We start from the raw sequence: 9,595 nt of genomic DNA, 5'->3' as shown, positions 1-9,595 counted from the left end.
TTTACGATACCTCTTTTTATAAAAATAATTCTCATAAAAGTCCGTTTGGTCTCGGTTTTGCTTCGATGATCATTTTTAAAAATCCGACAGAGAGTAAAATTAATATTTTTATATTTAGGTCATCATAAAAAGCACATTGCTTTTCAAAAATGCCGAAAAGTACAAAAAGAAGAAAAAGTTTCTAAAATCAAACTACGGGTTTTCCTTGTCCACTGGAATAGGAAAGCGGATTCGCTTTTCACTAAAAAGCACTAAAAATCATGAAAAGCTAAAAATAGCGTGAAAAGCACTCAAAAAGCAGATTTTTACAAAAGTGAATCATGCCTTCCGTGAAACATGTAGATTAAGGATCCGGCCCTGCTTTTTGCAAAAAAACGTACACCTAAAAGCGTAAAAAACATGAAAAAACTAAAAATAGCGGTTTTTTCTAAAACTGAACCAAACATCTGTCTAACCTACTGGAAACGACTTTGCTATTTACTTTACAACCTTCCAATACTGCCAATCAAGCATCTTAAATAAAAATTTGACAAAATAAATATTGAAATGTATTTTTCTTATTTTTTAAAAGAGACCTAAAAATTGGGGATCTTACAAATGCCATGTACAAAACCATACACTATCTTGATCACAACATTGTTCATTCTTTACACCAATACTAAACCACACCTACAAAATCCTTAATGAAGAGACCAACGCATAAACCATGGAACAAACCAAATCTTCTCAGTAGCACCCTTCAATGTAGTCATACAAAAAAGACGCATAAATACGTATACATATCTTCAAAAGACGCATAAATATGTCCATAGCCCTCAAAAAAGATACATGGTCTTGAATTGTTGTTCATCAAAGAAAAAAAACCATAGATCATTTTCACGGCTTGCTACTAGCTAGGTGATCTACGAAGCATCACGCTATGTCCAAGCACTAAGCTCCAGCTTGAGCGTCTCCATGGCTACATGAGAGAACCATCGTGAAGTGAACTGCAAACTTTTTAAAGTGATTGACATATTTTAGAATCATAATCCATTCTAGTAATAAGTATCACCAAAAGCACAAGCTCACGATATACTTACCTACTTTTTGGTGTGCGATTATTCACACCACCTTTTATCAATAACTTCATGACAAGCATAATGTAGTACCCACAATCCTTAGTATTTGCTTGCCTTGGCATCTAAACAAAAAAAAAACACCACTTACAAAACTTGTATAGAAGCCAAATCATTAATTTTTCTCTCAATACAATACTCCATGTACCCCCATTGTTCTAACATGACAATTTTTCAAATCTAAAAGCTCTTTTCTAAGAACTGGATACGGTGTTTAGGTCCAAAATACCGTAAAACTCTGAAAGCGCAAAATATCACTATCTTATTTAATCTCCACACCAACACCACAACAATGTAGAGGAGAACTACACTTACCTCCTCAAGGGGATAATATATCGATCAATTTCTTGCAAGGCAAGAGAGTCAAATAACAAAATTGCACTCTTGTCTTTTTGTAAGCGAGACACATGCCGTACATGACAATTGAAAAATACAGCAAGCGTCCAATGGCCTCTATCAAAAGACATTTACACAATACATGTAAAAGTTCAGGTAAACACATACGAATAATTCATACATTACTAGCATCTCCATACTCATCCACAATCACAAAAAAAATGAACATGCGGTTGGAAAGGTAACTCTACCAAAGTAGTTTTGCATTGCCTTCTCACTAGGCAAGGTTTGAACAAAAGACAACCACAAGCTATCAATGAACCCAAGATGATTGAGAGCTCCTCTTCAAAAATATGGTCCATCCACCTACAAGTTCATGGCCTTATTATGCTACATATCTATAAACCATTCAATCAAAAATCAACTCTAACAAGCAACACTAGGCTTACATGAAAAAGAAAATGAGTGCACGTGAACTTGCCCTCTTGCGTGTTTTTCCACTTGCAAGTTTAGCATCATATATAGTAATCTCAACATATCTTGATGAGAACAATTGGATGGGGATACCCTTAGAAGACCTATTAAGATAGGTCACTCACTACATACTATGTCAAAAAAGAAATAAGCCATTATATGGAAGAGGGCGTACCGTGCCTTGTTTGAGCCCATCAAGAGGTCATGCACATAAGTACTCCCACTTGGAGAAGAAATGTCTATATGTGTTTGGATTTTGCCTTTAACATTTTTCATTGGCGACATAATCACCTAATTTTGCTTAATGGAATAGAAAGAAAACAAAACAAAAAAGTTAAAATTTGAAAATAAGCCATGATAATTTATGGTTACAAAGTAATAAAACAAGCAATACTTAGTAAATTACTGGAGTTATGGTTAGGGGATGTTCCTCATCCTCCATTTGTGATGTATATTCATCTTCACTTTCCATACTCTTAGTAGGTGAGAGAGTGTGTTCTACTTCCATCTCCTTTTCTTCTTCTTTCTCATGTTTGTTATTCTTGTATTTTCTTGACTAGAGATATATTTAAGCATGCAAATAGTTTTAAGCTTAGACTTTTGTACATAAGATGTAATTATGAAAGCATTGAAGGAAAGAATGAGAGCATCTCTTACCATCCTCTCGTATCCTTTTTGCAATATTTGTTTTCATCTTCGTAACTCGAGTTGGCATGTCACTCTCCCACTTTGTCATCTCCTCTTGCACAGGTTTGTAAACCATTCTTCGTATGCCATCTTTTGGAAGGAAGAGCTTAAGCGCCATCTCTTCTCACCATTTGCATTGAGATATTTAAATGCTTCTTTGGGGCAAGTTTTACGCAAGTCTCGATGCTTTGAAACCGCATTTTTGCTTGCCTATGGGATCGTGCTCCATTAACCAATTCGAGCTTTTGACTACCCTTTGATCTCCCCGTAGCTCTACGAGGAACGTCGATGATAAGACCATGGCGCTCTTTGATGTGGTGGATAAGGTCAACACGTTTCTCACATGCTCTATTTCACTTTGGACAGGTTTTGTCTAATCGACAATAGTGGACAAGCACCCCAATCTCTTTCCCTAAACTCCTCAATGTAGAGTTGCTTTGTTTGGACATTAACTCTCTCTCTCTCTCTCTCTCTCTCTCTCTCTCTCTCTCTCTCCCCCCCCTCCCCCCAATATATACACAAAACCAAAAAAGGATCAATTTAATCACATCATATTTCACAAAGATCCTTCTCTCAAAAATGTAGATGCAAGAAGAGGTGTGTCGATCATACCATGATCTCCGTTTCGTATGCACCCTAGTATCTCGTTGTGAATGTCATCAACAAGTCAAAAGTGATCTTTGCACTGTTCTTCCGATGGTACTTCATGGAATGCTATTGTGCGTCCAAAAATGCAGAAAGTCAATTTATTGTGGAATTCCTGTCAATGTATTGTGGCGTCCGTAAATGCAAAAAGTCAGTAAATGGAGAGTAAGCTTAAAAGTTGTATGAACCAGTGGGTCACTTCAAGCCTGAAGTTAATAATTGCGATTATTAACTTTTAGCTCAGATTTGACCAAGGTTCATACCATTGACTCATTGCATGTGTACAAACAACTTTTGTAAAGGCACAAAAGATTTGAATCACCAAACTGACAAAAAACTGGGTGAAAACTAAAGTTTGTACTGACTTTCTGAATCTTGAGTGTAAAATGGGAAAAAAAATTTCCAAACTTGATGAAATTTGATTCATAGGCTTATATTGATGCGATAAACATGTGTACATGCTCAGGTGACCAAAAAGATGCAAAAAGTTGCCAGTTGTAAATAATTGCGATTATTTACATCTGTCCCATTTTTTAACTTTTTTGACAAGGGTGTCATACCACTAGCTTTACCATGTTGTAATAAGCCCACAAACCAAATTTGGTAAGATTTAGATCATTGGATTGCAAAATGTGACCAAATTTGCAAAGTTAGTCTGATGAGAGAAAACTGATGACCATTCGACCAAAAATTGTCCAAACTTGTTGAAACTTGGCTAGGGATCTTAAGTTGAAGTGCTTAACAGATTCGTGTCAAAGTTGGGACAAAAATTTGCAAAAATTTAGCTGGTGTGAGTAATCGTGATTATTTACATCTGCTTCAAAAATTGATAGTTTTGCATATTTGAGTATACCACAAGGTCAAGCATATCAAGTAGACCACAGAAATCAACTTTGGTGAAATTTAGATCACAAAAGTGAGACTTAGGTCAGATTCTTGAAATCAAAGTCTGCGGACACGAAACACTTGATAAACTTAAACAGATTTTGAGCAAACTTGTTGAAACTTGTCTAGAGACTTTACTAGGTTGTATACTTGGCAAACCAAGCCAAAATTGAAAAAAAGTGACAAAAGTAAATAATCTCGCGATTATTTACTATTGCTATACAGGGATACCAATTTTGACTTTGAATTGTACATTGTTAGATCAACATAATACAAAGCCATCGGGAAATTTTGGGTTCAATCGGATCCAAATTGGTACATGTTCACTCAGTTTCCAAGTTGCATATTAATCCTTTGATTTTTTTGCCAAAGTCGACTCTGAAAGTCAATTACTAACTCCCATAGCTCAATTTGAAGTGATACACATAGACCAACCATAATAGTTATCAAAAATTATATCGTCTTTGTGAAAGAATAGCTAACTTTATCAAATTGATACAGGAATCAGGTTGCAGACAAGGAATTGGTAGCTTGACAGAAAGCTGCAATCGAATCAAGTGGAAATTGACAACAAGTCAATCTAAAGGTAAGTACTCAATCCAGGGCTTCACAAGTCTTTATGAACCTTAGATCTGGTTGTGTGCTAGGAAATCAAGGCATATTCTGAGAAACCTCCAGTAGAGTATCCACCGAAAAAAGCATGAATCAAGGGAATCTCTTGCACACTATCCTTGAAGAAGTCTCAGACAGTTTTTCAGATTCAACATCTGAAATGTTGTCCTATTCGACTTACTCAGAGAGCGGAACAACAATGCGCTATAAGCATATACTCTCATTTTATAAGACTAATTGCCAGGGAGCTCAGGTTTACCTGGACCCTAACGAAGAGTATGCTATTCCCATTGATGACCATGGTATTGAGTTCGAAGAAGAAATCAGGACAAACACACAAGAAAAAATGTACATGGACAGAAACGGAACTCAATATTTACAAATCGAAAACCCTAACGTGATAGAAAAATGGAGATTAGAAGTAAACACCATAATCCTAAATATGTCAGCAAAAGAAGGACCACCAACCTTAGAATCTTAGGGATACAATCGATTAGGTTTAAAGCCTTTGAAATGGCTTAGTACGGATAATCCTAGGATTGGAGTCTATTTTTGGAAGGATAGAAATGTAAAAGATCTTCTGTGAACTTCGCATGCCAAATCAGGACAATTAACACCCATGACGATGATCTATATCTTCGTGATCAAGGATATGGGATCAGCAGATCTAGCAACCTACCTGTTTAGGGATTATTATAACAATAACTTTGTTATGATGACTCCTGAGAAGGTAGAACAAACCAAATATCAAGGGTACTCCATAGGGAATTGGATATTGGGCTAAGGACCAAAAACTATTCCAAGAGAGAGATCTTCTGAGAGTAATGTTAAGAAACCAGAAACCACCTCATCACACGCAGAAAACCGGGTGACACTAAGGCCAATCTATGGCTACATGAGTCACTATTTCCAACAGACTCGTTTGAAGGACTCAAAACAGGACCCACTACCAGGAGAGCGGGAGTTGAACCAGATACACGCGTCAGACCAGCTGATTTTCAGAAATGGGTCAGAAAATACAATGGATCGGAGGATCCATATGACCACTTAGCAAGCTTTAAGCAAGTGCTAAGAGCAGAATGTATATTAGATTTCCATACTCAATTCGAGAGGTTTGGAATGACATTACAAGGAAAAGCATTGACATGGTTCTAGAACATTCCACCAAGGTCAATCATGGACTTGGAACACATTAGCTCAGGGGTATGTAGTTGCTTGTTCCAAAACCAGAATCAAACACAATACGATAGCCCAAATCTATAGCTTCAAACAGAAACAAGGTGAGTCTGTTAGGGATTGTGCAACTCAAATGAAGCAGTACATTGCCAGATGTCCAGAGCTAGAGATACTTGCAAAAGAATGGCTAGTATCTTTGTTTCTAGAGGAATTGCTAAACAAAGAACTTCATGCTATACTGTATAGCAAGAAGCAGAAGAGTGTGTGTCAGATGCTATTGACTTAGGAGACAATTGTGATATTTTCAACGCAGAAGATGTCCCTAAGGATACCCAAAGCGAGAAAACAGTATCCACCAAACCAGCACAAGTAGGAACGACTACTGCAACACCGCTTTCAGCTATAGAAGACATGCTCAAAAGGATGAATGACATGATAAACAACATTCAAAAAGCACATATGAGGGGACCAAGACAAAGGATACCTCAATAGGGACAACCAATTAGGCCACAAAAATGGTGTGCAATCGAGGGTAAATAGACCAACCATGAGACCAATGAGTGCTTCTTCCTACCAAAATGTGATGGGAATGTTCAGTACGTGCATATAAGGCCACAAGGACAACCCATGTACATATATCAGCCTAATATGGCCCAAGCTCAAAGACCACCGATGGGTATGGAAAGACCTCAACCCGTGTTGGGTCAACAACCTCCGTATCCAGAACATAATGCAGTGCTGGTAAAGTACATGCATCGATAGGGAGTCATAGATGAATAAGCACTAGTACATGTTACACCTTATGCTAAGCCTAGTCCATCTATAGTAATGGTAGAAGGAGATTCGTATAATTCACATCCATCACCACTGGAAGAACCTGTGACTTATGCTCCACCAGAGCTTACACCAATGTATTATGTAGCTAATCAAGGTGTCATACCTCCTATGGTAAGATCCATGATTAAGCCAAGAACAAAAAACTGTCATAACTGTGGTGCAGATGATCATTGGAAAAATGAATGCCCAGAGCCTGACAAAAACCTCAAGCCAATTGAAGTTTATTGCATACAATGTTCCAAAAAGGAAGGACACTTCCCGGAAGATTGTCCTAAAAATCTTTTAAACAAGGGTAAAACAGTAGTAAATGTAGTCCAAGTGATACCTAGTAGCTCGTCTGAGAGTGAACCAATTGTTTCAATCAAGGTAATCACTAGAGCCCAGGCTAATAAAAAGAAACACAACTCCTCTGATGATTCTGAGAATAAAAAAATTTCCTCTCAAAGGATCAAAAGAAGCTGAAACAAAAGATATGATATGAGAAAACAAAAACAACGAGTTGAAATCGAGGAGAAAACAAAAAAGCTACTCTAGGAAAAGGTGAAAGAAACTGGAAGCGAACTCAAAGAAACAACCGTGAAACCTGGAGGATCAATTTTGGTTGACAAAATTTTAGAGCCTATTAATGCAGCCTTGGAAGCTTACCAAGCAGCACTTAAAGCAGACGAAAACATGGAAAACAAATGGAAAAACTATCCTTCTCTAGACATGGAAGACGCTTATATATCAAAATTTGGTAAGAATCTCTCTCTCTCTCTCTCTCTCTCTCTCTCTCTCTCTCTCTCTCACTCTCTCTCTCTCTCTCTCTCTCTCTCTCTCTCTCTCTCCAATATATACACAAAACCAAAGAAGGATCAATTTAATCACATCATATTTCACAAAGATCCTTCTCTCAAAAATGCAGATGCAAGAAGAGGTGTGTCGATCATACCATGACCTCTGTTTCGTATGCACCCCTAACTCGTTGTGAATGCGAGGAGGAAGACTCGCCTCTCCTCTTCATGAGACTTCGTTTTTCTTTACAAGTACGATTAGACGTCCCCTTTGATGCCATCTTCATAGCTCCAATATTTGCGGGTACTGAGGCTTTTGTATTCACATGCTCGAGTTAGACCGTCGTGGAACTTTGCGGGTTGTCATCCTCTTGCAATTTGAAGATCTTTTGACAAGCACACCTAAGGTTGAGCTTGACGACGGCTTCAATGCAATCCACGGTCCACCGGCTCTCTCTCGCGTGGCCCTCCTCTCCTCGCAGCACGTGACCCTTTTCTTAAGGTTTTTAAATGAATATCTTTCCCATGCTCAATCAACCTTAAGCAAAGGAAAAGCTTAAAAAGTTCTGTGAATGAGGCAGTGAAGGTGCAGTTCTGTAAATTTGGGTTCGCAAGGAAGCAGGATTCGCCAGGGCCTAGCCAACGAATAGAAGAGGGAAATTCAGCAGGTAAATTCAGACTGCCTCACTCAATTGAGCCTAAGTGTTATATGACAATGCTTGATGAAGTGGAAACGCTACTCGTTACCTGCGCAGAGCTATGACGAGAGAGAAGAATGTAAAGGCAGAAGCAGAGGGAGGCCACATTGCAGTCCCCAATGTCGTTGTCACCTATGCAGTGTAAATCTTGCCTCGCTGTTATTCGCCCGCAGAGCTTTCAAATTCCCTCATTATGCGCCTCGCTTTCCCTGCTGGAAGCTTTACCCCACCCGAATTTACCTGCCGTTACAATCCAACAACCCTGGCAAGCCTCATCATCGATCCCCTCTATTGTGTGACGTGCCATTATCCATATATAGTCACTAAAGCTACTTCACCTAAAATGCAGCAATCAACAAGTCAAAATGCACAATAGTACTACGTTTTTTATTAGGGGGTCCTACATTCCCTATGGAAGCTCTTTGTAGAGAGTGTAGCTGCATGGAAAGCACAACGTTGGATTTGCTTGCCTCGGTCGACCCCTATAAAAGAAATCGACGCACGCTTCTGTTAACTCTCTCTCTCGCTCACTCTCTCTCACACACACACACACATTGCTCGGATGGCAAGTCCGCCAGAAAACCATGGAATCATAAATATGCCCTTGCATGCTTTGTAGCTTCAGTCGGTGGTATCTTTCAAGGTGCCCAAGCGTTTGTTCCAATATGCCCTTGCATGCTTTGTAGCTTCAGTCGGTGGTATCTTTCAAGGAGTGCCCAAGCGCGCCTACGTTTGCTTGTGTATCTCATCCAAAAGTTACATGGCACCCTTAAGCATTTAAGTATGCCTGAGGCATTCTGTATAAAGCATGCGGGCACATTGTTGCTTGACCATGGAGCAACAGCAAGCTCTGATTGTGGCACAAGCAGCCACAATTAGGGGAGAATGCGCAGCTTCACTTTCTGGTTCATACATATGCGCAGATGAACGCATTCCTCGTATGAAATTTTGCATAGCTCTTTAAAATAATTCATTGCTTACTCAGTTTCAAGATTTCTTGCTCAGCATTCTAACCTGCAGGGAAAGTAGTGTGTCTGAGACGTCGACGCCCCATAATTTGCAATACCTGGATGAATCAAAGAAAAGCACAGACGCGCCACGCACATCTGATTAGCATTAAGCTGGGGGGGGGGGGGGGGGGGGGGGGGGGTACTAGCAAGTACGTCATGACAATCGGAGAGATCCCAGGTCTTCACAACGTTAAACTTCCTCTTCGTGTGTGTGTGTGTGTGTGTGTGTGTGTGTGTGTGTGTGTGTGTGTGTGTGAGTGAGAGTGAGAGTGAGAGAGAGAGAGAGAGAGAGAGAGAGAGAGAGAGAGAGAATTTTTTACCTTGATTGTTTGTTTTGTGTAGGTAAT

At 39.1% G+C, this 9,595-nt stretch overlaps 2 pseudogenes; both read right to left on the bottom strand.

Annotated features, from left to right (window-relative positions):
- Positions 1 to 930: 930 nt before the first annotated feature.
- On the bottom strand, positions 931 to 7,770 carry LOC147421581 (uncharacterized; annotated as a pseudogene).
- Positions 1,627 to 2,730, bottom strand: LOC147421582 (uncharacterized; annotated as a pseudogene).
- Positions 7,771 to 9,595: the final 1,825 nt, after the last annotated feature.

This window comes from Adiantum capillus-veneris, chromosome 27 (genome assembly GCF_014529385.1).
Source record: "Adiantum capillus-veneris isolate H3 chromosome 27, ASM1452938v2, whole genome shotgun sequence".
NCBI classification, from domain to species: Eukaryota; Viridiplantae; Streptophyta; class Polypodiopsida; order Polypodiales; family Pteridaceae; genus Adiantum; species Adiantum capillus-veneris.
This window is presented reverse-complemented; position numbering and strand designations above follow the sequence as displayed.